Source organism: Tenebrio molitor, chromosome 1, assembly GCF_963966145.1.
Source record: "Tenebrio molitor chromosome 1, icTenMoli1.1, whole genome shotgun sequence".
NCBI lineage: Eukaryota > Metazoa > Arthropoda > Insecta > Coleoptera > Tenebrionidae > Tenebrio > Tenebrio molitor.
Genome location: NC_091046.1, coordinates 31,885,945 through 31,904,676, shown reverse-complemented (window position 1 = coordinate 31,904,676; position 18,732 = coordinate 31,885,945). Strand labels below are relative to the sequence as shown.

General features: G+C 34.0%; 1 protein-coding gene, 1 long non-coding RNA gene and 1 other non-coding gene across 6 annotated transcripts in view; 2 read left to right on the top strand and 1 right to left on the bottom strand.

Moving 5' to 3' along the window:
• The window catches only part of LOC138129081 (dendritic arbor reduction protein 1-like), a 155,357-nt gene that overhangs the window by 110,363 nt on the left and 26,262 nt on the right, over positions 1-18,732 (top strand). The window lies entirely within an intron of this gene.
• On the top strand, positions 601-4,688 carry LOC138122165 (uncharacterized). Its single transcript, XR_011156371.1, has 2 exons — positions 601-2,250; positions 4,442-4,688. It is a non-coding gene; the product is annotated as an uncharacterized lncRNA (long non-coding RNA).
• TRNAE-CUC (transfer RNA glutamic acid (anticodon CUC)) lies at positions 12,257-12,328 on the bottom strand. The gene has a single exon. It is a non-coding gene; the product is annotated as a tRNA-Glu (tRNA).

Below are 18,732 nucleotides of genomic sequence, written 5' to 3'. Positions count from 1 at the left end.
CAACACTGCATTCTACCTCGAAAATACAACCGACAACGTCGCCAACTTTTGTTTTTAGTGTGTCTGCGTGTGTCAGAAAAAAGTGGGGTTATGAAAGAAATCTGTTGACAGTTGTTTTGGTCTTAGTTCATCGTGTTTTTTATTCTAATTTTATTATTTTACTCAAAAGGTATGATATGGTAGCTACCACCTTTTTGCACATTATAATTATTTTGTGTAAATAAACTCAATGTCAAATTTTGACGGGAGGTTGGACCAACCCAAAAAAAATGAAACTTATTTAAGGATTTGGTAATTGTTCACTTTAACTACTTCTGGAATTTTCGCGTTTTTTCTGGATAGACAGCCTCAGGGCGTCCTCCTAGATCGTGTCCCACCATTCAAACCTTGTGCAAATGCCTTTTTTTCTCTCTTGTTGCGTTTCAAGTCTTAGTATAACTAAAGGGTAAGGAAAATTTTCATTTGCACAAGGTTTGACTGGTGGGAAACGATGTAGGAGGACGTCCTGAGGCTGTCTAGCCAGAAAAAACACGAAAATTCCAGAAGTAGTTAAAGTGAACAATTACCAAGGATTTCTTTTTTTCTGTCAACATAATTCAACAGTTGATGGATTTTTTATTTTGAAACAGATTATATATTTTGTTGATTTCTTTAAAAAAAACTTTAAACGTACTTATAATACGCAACAAAACCTGTATGTATAACAGTAACTTCACGTTATTTTGAAGAAGATCATAAGTACGATTTTTGCGTGTGGTGAATTTTATTGCTTTGTCCTGAAATTCTTCAAAACAGTACCACATTTGCATTTGAATTATTAAAATTGCCGCATTTACGTGCTGTGGAAGATGCATACCAGTACTCAGTCGTACTTAACCGGCAGTTTACGTGACAGTTCTCATTACGAACCAAGGGCGCATCAATCTCTCGAAATGTCGAAGCCGTTGCCAATGAAGTTGCAAATATTTTGCAATTAATTATTATCATAAATTAATATCTCATTGAAACTGGTATTTTTATGACCGTTACGGATTGTGCACGACGAACAAACGTGTTATTTCTTTATTGCATATACCTATTTGTTTACGCAATCTTCTTGACTTGGAGGAACGCAAACGGAATGCCTTCTGGTTAATGATAAATCAGCCGCTAGCGTTGCGTGCCAAAGATATCCGAAGCACCACCCGGAAGAACTTATGGCCCTTGACAAATGGCGTATCACTAATGTTAAAAATAACACATCCGTTAAAGCGACATTATTTAGCATGCTGGATTAAGTATCAAATAACACCAATAAATAATAATTAAATATACTACATAAATTGTTTTCCTGAAAGCTAACAGTTAAACAAAAATGTCAGTAAAGTTTGTCCAGCGAGAGATTGGTTGACATAAAAACCACTAAATTCTACGTAGCGTACGTAAAATTTGAAATATATCCTTCAAGCAGTAATATTTTTGCCCTTAAATTATGCTCTAATCAATGTATTCTAGTGCAGTTTGTGGTGTTGGGTTAATTTAATACAATTTAAAATCTCAGAATCTCTCGCTAGACAAAGTACCTATGTCATAACTCATAGTAATCATAATAATCAACAAACAATACAAAACTATTTTAAAATCATCAGAAGTCATTTCGGTATGTCCACATAATATTTGTTTTTTCATATTGATCGTCGTAGATTCTCATTATAAAATCAACGACGGTGCTAAAATATCAATTTGCAATAATAGCAGGCTGACAGCAACACTTGGAGTTACCCTATGGGGCAGCCACAAGCAATTACCGTAATGAGGTCATAACTCTTCCCCTAAAAGCCGGTGGTGGTTCACCGACAACCCCATTACCAAATTACAGCACGCGTGTATCGCATTAGCCTTGTCTATGTGTTTAAACACCTCGCGTGGTTGTAACCCCCTAACTTGATAATTTCATAATAGCCTAGGGGCGATAAGAAGCTAAAAGGTAGTTGTGTTTTTATGTAACCGTATAAACAGCAAAGGGTGAATAAATCAAGATCCCTTGGGTGTCATCGTGCTTTTTTGACCTGCATTTTGATATCAAATTTCTTACGAATATGGCGGTCAATGCAAAAGACACGCAGACTCCGTTGACCCAGTCAAAATACGTTTTGGCAAAATACGGAATTCAAGTTATTGATCCACAATGTGACCCGCTACAAGAGACAATTATCCCAACGGGAAGTCGTTCAGATGACGTTCATTACCACCCAGGACCGAGAGCCATCGGTTAGTAAAGCCCATTTATTTGTAAAATATATATTTTTAAACAATATCTACCACTAACAACAAATTTCATTTTCATGTTAAATGTGACAGAAAGTCTAAGTTGTCAGGTTTGGACTGACGCTTCCTGATTCTTGTTTAAAAATTTTTCAAAAATGTAAATTTGTATAATTATCTGCATTATGCAACTGTAATATTTGTTTTCGTGTACGTAAAGTTTCAGTTTTATTGCCACTAAAAAACTGAAAGATTTCTGAAAGAAAAATAACCAATTCTGAACAAGTTGTAGCCCATATAAGATAATATCGCGACTTTTCCATATAAAATTAGGGTTCAGGAGATTTAGTTGATATTATAGGTAAATTGGACACCATTTTCTCTTTTATAGAAGAAATTTCCAAAACGTAGTGGAGCAAAAACAAAGCTAAAATTTCCAGAAACGATACACAAATTATGGCTACTTAAATAAATTGTAGAATATTTTGTAAGACGATATATTTTATTATATAATTAAGAAAATAGATGGATTACAACATAAATGTGCCTAGGTAAATATTTCTGTTGCTATTTTCGTCTTTTTTTCACTTAAAAAATTACAAATTTAAAGATTTTACCCTGCAATGGGGCTTCAACAAAAATTCAAAATACCACATGACTATACAGAGCGCCCAGAAATGTGGTAGCAAGTTTTTCGATTGCTCCCGCAAGATGACACTTTTTTACAGAGACCTTTTTTATGCATGGCAACGCCGCTATCTAAATTGGGATAAATAAATGTCAAGTCAAACGTAAAACATTCAAATTTAAATTTTATTGAAAATGTTCAAATTGACCACCATTGTACTCATTGCATAACTGAACCCTTCGAGCGACATCTCGACAAATTTTAGTGGGGTAAAAATTGTTCGGAAAACCTCCTTAATATATTCTTTTGAAAAAATTCAAAAATTGAATGTTGCAAGATTGAACAAATTTGGCTTTTCGAAAGTGCCATCTTGTGACACTTTGTGTAAAAGTTGCTACCACATTTCTGGGCGCACTGTACATATACAGTATGTTTATAAAAATCATCAGAAACGATTGTAATAACGTAACACAAATGGAAAATTACATAATTATGATATTGTTTTAAGTGAAAATGTCAGTTTTGTTTTGTTTTTAAACATTTCTTTTAGATTCATGCACAACTCTATTTATCTCAAATCAAGGTTCTCTAAGTAATATCATTGTTAAATAAAGTGTAAAAATATTTTTTTTTATACAACGTGTTCCACATAAGAGTACGAGCGTGACGAACTCAAAACGCAACCCAATATTAAATTTTCATGAGTAACTAGGTGTAATAAATCATATTTTGACAAAAAGTAGTTTTCTACATCCCTGAAGTGTTTTAGATTTTACCCTTGTTCACACTTGTATTAGTTAGGGATGTCCAAAACTACAATTTATAATTTTTAATGAATCTAGTTCCCATTGTCAAATGTATTTTGTGTTGCGTTTAGATTTCGTCAGGCTCGTACTCTTACGTGAAATACGTTGTATGTGTATTGATAATAAGAAATAATATTACAAAGTACTTTTTCTTTCTTCAGTATTTTATTTTTATTTTGTTTCAGACGTTATTTCATTTTCCTGATTATATTTAGGAATTATGTATTATCATTATGTTAACATTGCACTTTACTCGTTCTTGAAATGTCAATTTATACTACCCAAAGGAAAAATTAAACACATTTAAAAATGGTGTATTTTGAGATAAATTTCAACAATAAATAAGATAATAATGTCCACAGCTATCGAAAAATAATTATTGTATATTAGTCACTCATATGATATACCTGTACAGTTATTTTTTTATGTTATTAATTATTATGTATTGTAAATTACTGATTACTGTCTAAATCTAACAACTGAAAATAGAAGTCTATCAAAATATTTTTATAGCAGCTTTGAAAGTTTCACAACCACTGTGCTAGAAGTATCTACTATTACGAGTATAAGTTTCTGAACTTGATAAACTTTATCAAGTGAAGACATGCAATTTTATAAGTTAATATTTACAAATTGATGAGAAGTTGTTAATAATTTTTCTTCTGGGTTCCATTAGTGGTGGGTGATGATAGGAACAGATAAGTATGCAATGAGAAGGAACTAACTCTCAAAATAATTCTATTTTAGACTATCATTTTTTCAGCACAGATAAATGGTCGTTTCAGAATGTAAAGCTGACGCCGGAAAGTTCAGCTGTGACCGTGACAGTTGGATGCGCGTTCTTTGGTGTTACCTTTTTCCTTGTGCGTTGATGGAGAGTTGCTTTGTATATTTGTGCGACTGCTGTTGGGAATGTGTTAGTACGTGTTTAAGAAGAATGGAGGAACACTATACTTTGCAGTGTTGCGAGAGTTGTTGTAAAATACAGGAGAATTAAAGCATTAAAATAATATAGTTACTTGATGAGAACCGAGATCTTTTATCAACAACCGAGCAAAGTATGCAAGAATATGACGGGTGATCCGTAGGGGTCGCCTCAAGTCCGCGTGACTGCGAGTACCGTCGATGGTGCGTGGCGACTTTAATGCCCTCTGACACAAACGCTTCCTCAATCCACAACCACGCTACTAGCTCCTATCGAATGGAAATATTTAATTATACATGCGCAAGTACATGTGAATTACTGTACTTTTAATGTTGCACTTACTTCCTGCACATGGCAACTTATAACAAGCTGAAATTATTCTGCGCTTCTCAGACCCGACTTCGTTAACCTATCGAAGTACTTCATATTTTAATCCATTAGGGTAATTAAAAAGATTACGCCGATAGATAAGATCACTTTGATTTATAAATGGCAGTGGGTATATCAAAGTAACGCACCGAGTTTCACGACGAATGATGGAGTGTCTTAATTATAATTTATGTTTTCTGTTTATTTATTTAAGTGTGTTGGAGGTAGCTGAACATACAACGGAAGCCCGTGTGTCGGACGGAATGAACTGGATGGGTCAATCAATCAATGGGCTTATGATATAAATACACTTTAAAAATTACACAGCTCGCCCGGTGCTAGTTGATGAGCCCACACAATGAAAATACACCTACGTGGCATTATATTTTCGAAATGAAAAATAGATTTAAAGAATTTACATAAATTTAAACTTCCAACAGGAACAGTCGGTAATTAATTAAAAAAGTATAAACAATATGGTTTTAACTGTAATATTAAACTAATTTATTCTGTCGTCTCAGTATGCCCAATGCTAAAATGGAGGCTACTGTGAATAAATATTATCAGACATTATGATCCTTTATTGTGGCATTTTCTGATTGATTTAATGTTTTGTTGAAAATTGCAAATTATAGATACATATGTTTTTTCCTCGACATCCACAGATTTGTTTAAAATAGCTATAAGTATGAGAGCTTAATTGAATTTAAAAAAACCATCATATACCTACAGGTTGTTCGGCAACGCTCACAATAAAAATTCATTATAATTTGTTATTTATTCTTTCGTAAACATCTTCATTTAAAAGTTAGACTACTTTAAAATTAACCAATTGAAGAAGCAAGAAAATTGATGCCAAAAATACGAAATCAAGGTACACAAAAACTAAAAAGTTGCATATTGTCAAATTTGAAACATCGAATCATTGGCGCAGTGACGAAGCACACAATAAGTGGGTACTTTATTCAAAAATTAAATAAGTAAAAAAATCATTAGTAACGAATTGTTATTTACAATAAGTGTTCAAATTGCTTTCCATTCTGAACCAAGCACAGCCGAACACGTCTCAGGAATGACGCTTTGGCATTTTCGAAAACCAAACGGTTATGTCGTATTTCATCTGCAACTTCTCGAATTCGATTCCACAAATCGTTTGCATTTGCACGTTCTGTGCGATATACCCTCGGGGATACCACAGATTTTACATGACCCCACAAATAATAATCCAAAGGATTCAAATCCGGAGACCGTGCGGGCCAAACAATAGGACCGTTTCAACCGATCCAACAGTTGTATTGCCTATTTAAATACGCTGTAACGTCCCTATGAGGGCTCCATCTTGCATCCACCACATTTGCAGCCAATTTTGCAGAGGAATGTTATCCAAATCATCTTCAATGACTATTTGTAAGAAATTTAGATATTCAACTCCGTTCAAGCGATTGAGTAAAATAAATGGGCCAACAACTGCGTCTTTAAAAATACCTGACCATACATTAATTCAATATCTATGTTGAGTATACACTGCCCTAAATTTAACATTTTATTTGAATCACCCAATCAAATGGGCGGATTTCCGACTTGACGCGTTGTTAGCTGACATGATGTTAACTAAGCTTTATACAACCGGGCCTTAATGTCAGTCCAGCGTAGATTTTTGATACTATGACTTGCCCTAATTTTTCTTTTCCAGAAAGTTTGTTTCTTTTTCTGGTCATATTCCCGCATAAATTTGCAGAAGTCCTCGTATGAAACAAACGACTTTCCAATGTACACCTCTGTCTCATTATTGTTGTCCATTGCCGTAAAACAGCCGTGGAATTATTTCTTTCTGATACAAAAACACTATCAACTACCGGCACATACTCACCATTCTGCACATTGGTTAGGTTAAGGAGCGCTCAATCCGCGCGAACTCACGCCTGAGAATAAGAATAAAATTATGCTCACGTTAACGTAAGAATAGACACAGCGAATAAATTTTGACATTTACCATTCACAACTTTTTCGACAAATCTTCTCTTCGCCATCGCTTTTAGTGTGATTGAAGTTGCGCCACACGTTTTCAGTAGTTTTGTTTTCCATGGCCACCCTTTATCTCTAGTTTTGTTGATCATATTGTATAAGGAGTACAAACTGACAGTTTTCGAGTATCATTGTTTTTGTAAGAAACCCTTCAATTGATCTCCATTCATAATTTTTTTCGTTATTCAATTAGGCGAATTTCTCATTCTGTATTCCCGTTCTAAATATGAGATTTGAATGAGTTTGTTCTGATTCCGCATAAACGTAGGGTTTGAATCCAGCTGGGAGATAGCCAGCCGCGCTTTAGTTATAAATGATGGCCTTTAATAGATACAGTTGTGGACGTCCAGCACCCCAGTAATTAATATCTTTCAACGGTGGCCTTACCTGGATGCCCCTTGGCTTGTTCTCTCCGTGTGTGTATGTGGACAGCATCCCGGTGGGCCGTGCGTTAATTGCTCTTACCCAGAGGTCAACATACTGATTTCTTGGGTCGATAGTAATCTCGGATGGTAGTCACATACCTTGGTAATGACAGAAGCTACCAAATTGCCATTAATAATATTAATTGGAAATTAAAGACGTACTTCAGTGCTAGTGTTGGTGCCGCCTCAAAAACAGTTTTAAGCAGTCTTTGTCGGATAGTAAGTTAAATGAACACCAATGTATCCAGCCAATAAGAATGCCGAAGTTTACGGAAAGTGTTTTGAGTGACAAGAGGATATATGTATAACTTGTACATATGTACATTTTCAGTTTATTATTTTTGAATCAAATTTTAACAAATAAAGATAATACATATTCATATTTTGGAAACAATTCAAACATTTTGTAATTTATTTTTGCAATACGGACGGGACCTTCCAGGTTCATCTTGTATTTTTACACGAACGATTTCTCTAAAAAGTATTCTTATGCGAAAACGCAAAGGGAAATAAAGAATTAAATGTTGACACTTAATTCATTTACCGAGACAAGTATGAGCATGTCGTTGATTAAAACTACACGTATATGAAAAACAGTCAAGCAAGAAATGTTTCTAGCCCGGGGTACCCACAAAAGGACATCATCGTTGCCATTGTTTCTTTGTGCGAGCTGAGAACAGCACAAGCAATTATTGGTAAACAATTAATATTCCACGCACAGTTAATTACAATGCAGGCAACTTGTTAAAATTTGCATATATAATTGTCCAAATGACAAAAATATTGCGCCACCCAAGTTGGTGGTGAATGATTTATCACTCAATTAGTTAGGAGTTTAGTTTTTTAATGTACCAGATAAAACTACTCCAAATCTTTTAAGTGAATTGCAGTATTAATTTTGATTACCTTTTTTTTTCACGCGTGATTATACTCAACTGATCAGGTGAAATGATCGCACAACATAATTAAATACAAGTGTGACGGAGAAAACATTATGGGACAGTCACGAATAACATAAAATATATAAAACACAATTAAAAATTACCTTCCTTAAATTACAAGTGTCAAATATCACTTTAAAAAGGCTAGATTGAAACCGATAAGGCATCTTCAGTAGTTTTCACTCTGACAGAGATAGATTTACAGTGACAACCACACACGACGTTCAAATAATTAATAAACTCAGGTAGTTTTTGCCTATTTATTAACGTCTTCTCCCACGCAAAGTGATGCTTCCCGTCTGTGAAATAAAAAGACATTATTTTATTATAAATGAACCATCTAAGTAGTTTACTGCATATTTCTTAATTACCTAAGTATAGTTAAGCAAGTGGAAGCTTTTGAAGGTTTATTTTATCAAATACTAAACACTAGCTTCGCTTATTTTAAGAAATGTGACAAGTTGGAAGTTTCTCCAAAGTTTCGTCTAACTCTCTGGTTGAGCTGTCTCCTATCCTATGCAAGTACTAAAAAAATGTGTAAAAGAAAAATAATCAGTAGTAGTAAATTTCAAAATTTTTTTGTTCGACACTGTCAGAATTTGAGAATTTTCTCCTGTGTGAACGGATTTTGATAAATGTCAAAACGAAACGTCAAGCTAATTTAAAAGATTTTAGGCGATTCTGAGCCTTTAAGGGACTCATCGAACAAAAAAACCTCGTATTCAAATCGTTCGTGTGTAAATTGGGCTCTTTATGGCATGAATGGGCCAGTTTAAAACGCGAGTGAAACGAGGCATCTTCCCAAAGTTTTGACCATTTACTTCGCAAATTTTTGTACACCGGTGAACACTTTGTTTTGTCTCTAAAGTGAGGCCTGTGGCTTCCATGATGTCACTACTTAGTCGTATTTTTTTCAGTAATAATTATACAGGGTGTGTCAAAAGTCATGGACAGCCTTTTAAACACTGGTTCAATGATGCCTACCAAGTGATATAAGCATGTTTCCAAGTGGTTTTCGGACATTTTTCCTAAAATTTTAACACCAAAGAAGAATACTAATTTTAACATGCTTATCGCTACAAGCACTAGGAGCTGTTCTTAACTTATTTTTGATTCGTTTCGAACACCTATTTAGTCTATAACACAGATAATTTCAGTTATGATAGGTTCTTATTCTAACATTTGAAAGCCCACTGTGTATCAACGAATTTAGATAAAATAAAACTAACAACAGTAGTGGATACTCGAAAGTGAATACTTCTAAGTTCCAAGGAGCGTATCCGCGACTTTTGACACACCCTGTATACTGACAGTGTCAAATTTTTTGACAAAATCAAAACGCCCGGTTTGAATGTTCAATACAGTAGAATCTCGATTATCCGTGTGCGGTTAAACCGTTAAGTTTTATCTTTTTCTTTAGTTGTGTTTAATGCAAGCTGAAAGTCAGACGTCTTATCGTTATTTCACTACATAGTACACATAATTAGGTATATTTTACTTATAGAATGAAATAAAAATTTGTACTTTTGTATTAAAAAAATGTTTCAATTATCCGTGTGTTTCAATTATCTACTTCTACTGTATTATACAAAATAAAACACTTTCATTGCAATACAAAAAAAAATCCCTAACATTAATGTATATTGAAAATGGATGAACTAAAGTCCATTCAAAAATCAAAAAATACCACCACCTGTCGCTTTAGGTTGGTAAAATTTAAAAAACCCTTGATACATAGTTATTTTTTCACACTATGTTGGTAGCAATAAATTATGACATTGAAGCTTGTAGCCGCCATTATTTAACATTTCTATATCACATTTCATTTGGCCACTTTTCCTTCGCAGAACACATCAATTTAAAAATTAAAATGTTGAGTTTGAACTGGACCTGACAAGCGTGTGTTTTACATTGACTTTTCGGGCAAGCAAAATATGAAACCACAGCGAAGAGTTTTAACATTATGTATTTGAAAAAACCGTAATAATGAATTTGATAAAATACTTACTTCTTTGGAATGAACGCAATATTTTTAACATTGATGATGTACAGGGTCATTATAAATCATCGCCATCGCAGTTGGCGTTGAAAACACACACAAAATTGGGATGTGCCGCTAGCTTCGCAACGTTAGACAAACTAGTAGACAAATTTACACTACCGCCAGCAGCGCTACCTATCGGCGATTCTAGTCTCACCCATGTTATAAAGCTTGCGGCACATTCAACTACGTCACCAACGCCTACTGCGATGAGACAATAATTTATAATGACCCCGTATGTAAGTATTAACTTTACGTAAATATCAAAATATCGCAGTGATGAAAAGTTTAGAGGAAAAAAAAATCTCGGATAAAACTAACATCTTATTTTAATGCCTTGTCATTAATTTTGACAAGAATGCCTAACCTCAAATATTATACATGATGTATATTGTCATTCAGCCAGTCTTATCATACAACTCTCCAGATTTCCATAGCTTACTCTGGTCTAAAACAAAAGCGAATGTACTGAAATGTACATTTATGGTATCGTGCGTTTATTTAAATTTATCCTCAAAGTTGGCGTTGGAGAGTCGATTGAAAACGCACCACTCCGTTATCCGTATAGTACGTTCACAATCGAATCTTCAACGCCAACTTTAAGAATAAATTTCAATGAACGTACGATATAGTATGTATACGCTGTGCCAAAAATCAAAAAACCATTGTGGTGCAAATGAGAAATGACTTATCTGTCACTGTGATAGGTAATATAGTCAGAATCACGAAGCAACTTAAAACTGTAAAACTGCGAATTGTATCGTTCAATTGTTGGTAATTTTTATCCCTAAGGATTGGCATGTCGAGGAACCAGTTTTTAGTCAATCTACATCATCTTGTTGATCGATAACGTTTAAAGCAAATTGTGAGGTTAGAAGAAGTCGTCGCTGTTGTTTAGTGTTTACGTTCCATTTGAGATCCTCGTTTCATTGCTTTCCTACGTGTATCGTGTAATAAAACAATTCTTTTCAGAGCTAACTTTTGCCTGTGTTTTTTACGATCCCGGCAAGTTTCAAAACATTCGAAGATGCCGAATATTCGCGATGACTAACAAACACAGATAAACGTAATAATGTCGTGACGTCATGGATGTGTAAATAACTAATAACGTACACCCATTGTTTCGTGATTCTGACTATAGGAAATGTCATGAAAAATGTGTGTTATTTGCACCCCAATGGTTTTTTGATTTTGGCCAAGCGTTTAAGTACATTTTTCTTAAATTTAATTTGTAGTGCACGAAAAAAGCAGTTTATTTTTAGAAAAAATACACTGACCGGCACAAAAAACGACTCACTTTGAATTTTATTAATATAATTAAGTAATTCATCGTCTTAGAATTTTTTTTTTATATCATGTTGTATTGATAAGTGTTATTTATGTTATTCTTTGTCAAAGAATATCCGACAAACAAAACATTAAAGACAGCAAATAAAATTTTAATGAAAAAAAAATAAAAGTAATTTTCCAGAAAAAAATTTATGTTATGAAAAATTGTCAAAATTTGAACAGCATTTTAAATTAGTATCTCGTATTGTCACATTAAATCTTTTAACACGTAAATCAACCGACAAAAACACAGTGGAAAAACGCAAATTTTCTAATTATTTATTTAAACAAAACAATTCGGTTGCCATGGTGACCATAGCACTCCCGATCATTGAAAATATCCCAATTTAACTATAATAAAGAAAAATAAGCACAAATATAATTTCAAGATCATTTATTAAAGAAATCATAATGAGTCGTTTTTTGTGCCGGTGAGTGTATTTGACAAATAAATTGATTTATAGTGAAAGGCTGTACTTTACTAGATATTAAATTCCGATTTGAATTAATGTTTAAAAAAAAATTCCGATACCGGGAATCGAACCCGAGCCTCCTGGGTGAGAGCCAGGTATCCTAGCCACTAGACCATATCGGACTGTTATTCTAAAAAAAGATACATGTATAAAAACCTTTCCTGACAAGATTTTCTTTTAAAATAAATCAATAAATAAAATGAAAATATTTATAGCTATTTAATAAACTAGTTTGTTAATGAAAGCGATTAATAATCGAAACTGTTTAAAGCACGAACGAGTGTAACGAGTGAGTGCCTTTAATAGTTGAGATTATTAATCGCCCATTAACAAACGAGTTAATTACAAAATTTTTTCGTTGACCGCAAACTTTTTTTTTGTGACAAAATTTCAAATTGAAGCCAAATCAAAACCAATTTCATCTTTTTCGATAAAGATGAGACCTTATCAAATACCCTGATCCTTTTTTTGTCCTCAGGGTAGGCCATTTTTAAATTTTTCAACACTTTCTATTCACTTTACCACAAAGAGTGTCAGAAGACGTCCATTGACATTCAATTTCACGTAAAAATCACGGTTCACTTTGACAGCGGATAAAAGTTTTAATATTTTTTATATTTTAATAAAAATTAGTAGTATAATTCTCGTCTCATGTTTTACTTCTATTCTGGAAATAATCTTGTCATATACTCTTCGTGCAACGAGTATAATCTGTAAGAGTGTGTACTGCCTCATCATTTTCAAAATTTTGCTTTGAAGTAAATGCTTTGAAGTAAATGCTTTCATAATTTTATGAAATGATTAAGCATTCAAGTCATTTACTAAGCAAATTTTTTCAAACGATGGGCAGCACACACTTTAACCGATTATACTCGTTGCACTCGGGATATAGCTACGAAAAAAATTTAATTTGTGTATCATACATTTAAAAAAATTCCGATACTAATCAAACCCGAGACTGCCGGGTAAAAGCCAGGTATCCTAGCCACTAGAGCATATCGGATGTATACCGGGTATCACCCACCAAACCTGGCCATAGGCACATTTAAAATTACCATGTTTAAAAAAATATACGAGTTGCTATGAAATATATTTGTTTAATGTCATATTGACAGCTGTAATTATCATCCGTACAAACTACAATGCCATCAGGAAGCTTTTGATGTAGGTAGACGTAGAAAGTAGAATTTCTTTTGGAATTTGGAAAAAGAAAGAACGGTCACAGGGCAGTATTATGCTTAATTATTGGGCACATTTGACGATGTATTGAAGGAAAAACGGCCCCACTTGGCGAAAAAGAAAGTACTGTTCCACCAAGCCAATGCGCCGGCACACCGATCTCTCGTTGCTCAGCGAAATTGGTGGAATTGGGCTGCGAATTGCTGCCACATCCACCGTATTCTCTAGATTTAGCCCCCGCGACTTCTTCCTGTTTCCAAACATGAAAAAAATGGCTTGGTGGAAAAAGATTCGCATCGGACGAGGAGGTCATTATCGAAACTGAAGCCTATTTCGCAGTTTGACAAGTCCTATTTTTGGAAGGCTTGAAAAAGTTAGAAAGTTGTTGAGCCAAGTGTATCAAGCCAAAAAGTAGTTATGTTGAATAATAAATCGATTTTTTTTTTTTAATTTTTGCTTCTTGCCTAACACGGGTACTTATCAATCTTATCATACCTCCCTCGTAGGTATACTCCATACTATGATAGATTGCACGTTTTTTTACAGAAGGCAGACACAGAGACAAGTGTGGCAGAAATCATGCAAAAACAATTTTTCATGTTAAATCCCTATGGCCAGGTTTGGTAATTGACACTCGGTATAGGTACATCATTGGCTAAAAAATTATCTACAGCGTGATCAAAAAGGACTGTTTGAGTTGGCAGTACTGATTTTTACTTTTAAATGGTATAACTAAATTAACTTCCGGTTGTTGACGGCTTCACACTGACAGTTGACAGTTCAAGTTGTTTCTTACCGTTGATTTTTATACATACATAACCTACAATTTTGCCGCTGTTGATTTCCCGTCAAATAACTGTCAAAAGACGTATCCGTTGCAGTATTGCAAACAGCCGAATAACAAAATGCTCTTAATTGTGTTGCCAACTTAAACAGTCGTTTTTGATCACCCGGTAGAATCCGTGTCTTCTTTCTTCAAAAATGTTAATCTAATCTAACTAATTAAACACGATTATTATCAATGGTGCACTAACTGCTGTTAAATGCTTGTCATTAACTGAAATTCATCTAATTGAATTACATTTTTTTAAAGGAAAAAATAAAAACTGTTATAGCAAAAAGTACAGAGTAATCAACAAGAAAACAAATTAAGTCTGTCTTATCTTAATCGTACACATACGTATACGTGCTATACAAAGTCGTTTTAATGGTTGCCTGCCTCTGGAATAATCTACATATTATTAATTAATTAATTATTAATAATAATAATTAATGCTTTATCTTCAGTGGTAAAACTCATTTTACCACTTATTCTGATGTAATTGTTGCTTATAATTATAGGAAACATCGTGAACTTTGCCGAAATCGAAAACTTTTTTCAAGGTCAACATCAACACCGTTGCTTTAAAACTGACGTTTCTTGACATTTCACCGAAAAATCTGCTTACCAGTGGCGTCGCGTTTGGCAATAAAGCTGGGAAATTACCCATTCTTACGAATGTAAAATGTTGCTCTTGTTTATTTTATAAATTTTCTCCATTATCAGATAATAATAATAAAATGCACAATTATAACTCCAACGTTTAAAATTCATGAGGTATGATTTATTATAAAGTAACTTTTGAGACCACAAATTGTTGACACCCATACACTAAACGCTTATTTCAATAGGACCGATAATTTGCAACGCCTCGCCTGCTCTGATTTGTTTTCTTTTTGATCACAGGGCGTAACACTAGGGCCTAATGAATAACGACATACGATTTCGGATTCATGGATGATAACTCGATTACAAATTAATTTGATCGCTCTTTACAACCGGGCCTTAGTGTAATTTTGTTTTCACCAACATAATTCAACAAGGGTGGTTATTTGGTTTTGGCACGGCCTATACAAATTGTGATACAAAGATTTGGCAAAATAAAAATTACAATTTTCAAATTCAAAATGTAACACTTTTAGAAAGGTTTTCAGAAACGTTTATATTTTCATTACCAAGTGCATATGATAATGATGACGACGGTTCTAGTCGTCCAAGTTGGAGGTAACCCTAAAATTAACAAAAGTATCTGTCTCATTAATTTGACAATTAGTTTTTGAAGTTTCTCCTTCAGATTAACTCATCACACTTGCAATCATGTTGGAAATACGGTTTTTTGAAATGATGCTTTCTTCTACGTAACTCTGTGCAACCGTATTACACTGGAGAAAATTATCGACAACTTGACATGACTTGCACTCGGAATATCATTACTGGTCATGTATTTCTTTTTAATTTTCATAATTAAGTAAAGTAAGTAAAATTGAGAGGAAGAGCCTATATTTAATGTCATGAGAGTTATCAGTTAAAAACAGCCTCACTTAAAACGTATTCATCACAAACGCTCAATTCACATTTCTGTACGTAATGGGGGCCACACACACAGAGGGAAGAGTCAAGACTTGAATGCACACGCCACGGGGTACAGTTAAAACTCCCTGTGTGTGGGGAAGAATGTGGCACGCGCATTCAAGTCAGTTGGAATCAAAACTGTCTTGATTTTTGGCGTGCACATTCAAACCCGCGCGGGGATACCTTACCGTGTGTGGCGACAAGTCTCTGCATGCTTCGGTTAAAATTCAGTGGCGGCCGTATTTTGTCCGATTTACGAAATATGTCTCGTGAATACAATACAGGGGCACGCCACTGTTATCAGACAAATTTCTTTTTTGGTCACCATCACAATGAACGTTTGCTGCACAACGGACGGGGAAGCAGTAGTGCAGACACGTTCCTTTATTTTAGTTAAATATTCATTAAAAATATTGATCGCATTTAATTAAATGAATTGCACACAATTATCTTCTCTTCTCTTGTGGCACCATTCTATCTATCCAAGGCGGTCTTTAGTTACAGGCCAGGACGCTGGCTGTGTTGCCACATTCCCTGGTAGGCCATTCCATGACCTACGATGTTCCTAAAATTTTGAAATGAATTAAAAAACACCTGTAGATTACGAAAATGTTTGTAAAAAATTGGGACGTTTTTTCTGTTTCTGGTTAAAATCTCAATGCTTTCTTCAATCTTTTCAATAAATATTCCCAGGTCGATCTGGTCTAAAATTTATACTGCGATCAGTTATCACGAAAATGAAATGCTGGAAATAGAGTTTTAAATTTCATTCTCGACACAAACTACAATTAATAAACTTCATTCGTAAAGGAAGATAATTAATTTCCCTTTGTGTCTACTTTAATTGAATTTCATTCGTTTACACAGCCGTCCTACTGCGATAGCATGTCCACGGTGTTTCAATATCCGGTTGAGAAAGCTTCGCACAAAAACTCCAACAGTAATTTTCAGTTAATAATTCATTTACAAATCTTTCAAATAAAATCTGGTTTTCAAAAAATAATTGTTAGGGGTGTCTAATTTCCATACCTAATGAAGCCATAACTCGGAATAAAATAATTTATTAATTGATGCAAATCGGACATTACCATTAACTTTTTCTGTTTGTTGAATATCTTTGACGGTCTTTTTAGCCTAGATTGGAATTTTTATAGAAACTGCAGTTTTTTTTTCCTTTTAACGTTATTCCAGCAGTCAAACAATACTCGAAAATCGTATAAAACAATATTAAGTACCTACTTATATTCTTCGTTAGTGTTCTACTAAAAAGAATTGCATTTAGCACATTAAAATACAGACAATATACAGGGTATCTAAATCATTGTCTGCTCCAGCTTGCTATGAAAACTTCTCAAATTTTGAGTATGGTGCTTTATTATATGTATAGTTTGTCCAGCGAGAGATTGGTTGACATAAAAATAACTAAATTCTACCTTGGGTAAATTATTTATTTATTTACCTTCAAGCAGTAACATTGTTTGCCCTGAAATGATGCTCTAATTAATGTATTCTAGTGCATTTTGTAGTGTTGGGTTACAAGTCTACAATTTAAAATCTCCCGATCTCTCGCTGGACGGACTATAGAATAAATTCGGTTAAGTTGTTGGCTTTTAATCAGAGACAAGTTTCAACTGTGTTTTGCTCCCGCTAACATTAATGTATGTATTTAATCAACTTATCACCCCATACCCCCACACAGTGTACCTAAAGTCCATTTTTTAATTATAGTCCGATGGATCAATTAATAAGCAGCTATCTCTTTTCAAGATAAGCTATTGAATTCTTGTACGTATTGTACTCGTCCCACTATGCATCTCGCTTTGGCATGTGCGATTAGAGCAAGACACTAGTTGTACGTTTGTCAAAATTTTAGGTTAGATTTTAACCACATTTGTGATGATTTTGTTTTTTTGCTTGAAATTTACACCGTGTGATGCTAACGAAAAGCTACGCAGGAAGTGGACAGATTCATTTGCGAAGAATTCTGAAAAGAAATCTTTTTTAAAGAACAAAATGAAAACAGAGGAATGAATTTGCAGAAAAATCAAGAAAACACGAAAGAACACAACTCAAAATCTCAAAAACTGAAATTTGTAATGACATCTGTCTTGAGTTGCCAATAAATTTTCAAATATTGGTAGCATCATGCACTGCTGTCAAATGTCAAAAGCAGACGCAGGTAATGTCGATTTCTTGATTCGAACTAAGCTCATCGGGTTATATAAAAAAATAGGTTGCATATTCGCGAATTGGTATACTTCGTCCAGCGAGAGATTGGGAAATTTTAAATTTTTTATATTGTAGGCTTGTAACCCAACACTAGAAAATACACTACAATACATTCATTAGAGCATAATTTCAGGACAAAAATGTTACTGCTTGAAGGATATAATTATGTATTTCAAATTTTACGTGCGGTAGGTATAGTCCAATTTTTACCCTTTTGCGATGACGTCATTATCTAGTAACTTTACGTATGTTTGAGCTAGGATAAGAAACAAATTTGAATTGGTCATAAATAACTATAAATGTGTCAAATTTGTTGACAATTCCTCCGAAAGGTTATGTTTGTAATCAATGTAATAACTGAAAGAAATTAAAAATTGTCAAATTGACAGGAGCATAAAATAACCTCAAAGTGACCATCAATAAATAAACGTGCCTTTTTTTTTCTTTTTTTCTGTTTCTGTCGTTTCAATAAAGAGAAAGCGAGGAAGGAAATCGTGACGTCACCTCAAAAGGGTAAAAATTGGATTATACTACAAAGTGTCTATAAAAGAACATATATCAAGAGTCCTGTGGAATTGTGCGGCTCTATATTTTTTTTGGCCGAACTATGTCAAGCCGTTGGATCCGGCAAATTAGATGTCAAATGACAAATGTCAAATTATAAATTAAATGTTAGCGTCAATTGTGAGTTCGGCGTCTTGGTCGTTTTGCTTGTGATTTTCTTCA